Below are 1,712 nucleotides of genomic sequence, written 5' to 3' on the forward strand. Positions count from 1 at the left end.
TTTCGGAGAAAATACTTTCTTTAGATTTAATATTCGTACTTGTTTAATTTTGTGTTTTTTTTATTTCATTAAAATATTATATTTTTAAACGAAATATCATTTTTTTAAAAATCATTATCATGTTATCATTATAACATTTTGTTAAAAATGTAAAAGTAATTATCACTGGTTCACTACATTACATCAATATTCATCGCATATCGAATGTTGCATTGTTTCAATATCTATCAACAAATTATCCAATAAACAACAAGTAAAAATTATATAACTATTATTTGGTGTTTGCTAGGTATGTTATAATATACTGTGAACACTATAAGGATACATTATATAAGCATGAATTGTAAGAACATCGTTGGAGTCATCAGAGTCACCGCGTGCGCGCTCGATCCGTCACGTTAAGCAACAGTTTAGTAGTGCGGTCAGGAGATGGATGGGATGGGTGCCGTGTTTTTCTACCGCTTGGGATCGAAATTATCGCAGGAGGATTCATGAAAATTTGGAATGTGTTGACAACTTTCGATATCTAGTAGTTTATGAGACATGAGAAAATTAGGAATATAAATATATTTCTGTAAACATTATGATTTTCTCATTTTTCACCTTCGCATTATAATTCTCAGTATTTGATTACTATCAATATTTAACATTGATTTTATTATCAGTATTCACCAGAAATTAAGTACTGGCCAAAAAATTACAGAATTACTGGTAATATTTAATCACTAATAATTTTTCAGTATTTCTTAGTATGATATTTCTATAAGGGTAACCTAACTATTTACCACATTTTATGGTACATACTATGTGCAAAAATTACATTCTATTTATAAAAATAATTTTAAATAACCTTTTAACAAACAATTAACGCCTAAAACCTTTTGAATGTACTCAGAGATCTTGATAACATATGTTAAAGTCAAGATCATAGAAATTGACTCCGCCATTCGGTATATTTATTAAAGTCCGAGAATTTCTCTCTTCCAACACATCTTTTTTTGTATTTTTTCTCTGTATTTTTGATTTTTTTTAAATTATTTCTCAGAAACTATGTATTATTTAAGAAACTTTGTACAGAAATGTGAACGATAGGTTAAGTTAGTTTTTTTTAAAAAGGAGATGCAGGGAGGAGGGTACATGTACGTTTGTATATTATTTGCCATATCTCAATATACACTATGTATAAAAATTACATTCCTTTTATAAAATTTTTTTATAAATCTAAAAATTTTTAGCTGTTACTTTTTATCTAATAAAAAGTTATTATCTAGTAAAACGATTTAATAAAAAAACTTTATTATTTATATTATTTATATTTAGAATATATGAAAAGTAACAGCATAAATATATGAAACAAAAACTTTATTTAGCACTTAATGCATCCAACGAATATATCATACTCATTATACTGAAAAAAGCATACATTCATCATAATTATGTATTCTTTTAAACATAAATTCTACAAGATAGTGAAATGATAATTACATATATTATAGCGAGGAATGTTCGCACGCATTTCTCTCCATAATCTTTCTATATTTTGTGTATAAACTCCACTGGATTCACAAAATTAGCTACATGGTTCATTATTTTATAAGTATAATTATTATAAACACGTAATATTTTATATACACGCCATTTATCTGTATGAATTATAGGTTTAACTTCAACATATTATTGGATTATAGATAGTAAATTTTCGAAATGTTGAT

The sequence above is a fragment of the Odontomachus brunneus genome, unplaced genomic scaffold (assembly GCF_010583005.1).
Source record: "Odontomachus brunneus isolate Ranch 3 - 2012 unplaced genomic scaffold, Obru_v1 Obru_scaffold_202, whole genome shotgun sequence".
Lineage (NCBI taxonomy): Eukaryota > Metazoa > Arthropoda > Insecta > Hymenoptera > Formicidae > Odontomachus > Odontomachus brunneus.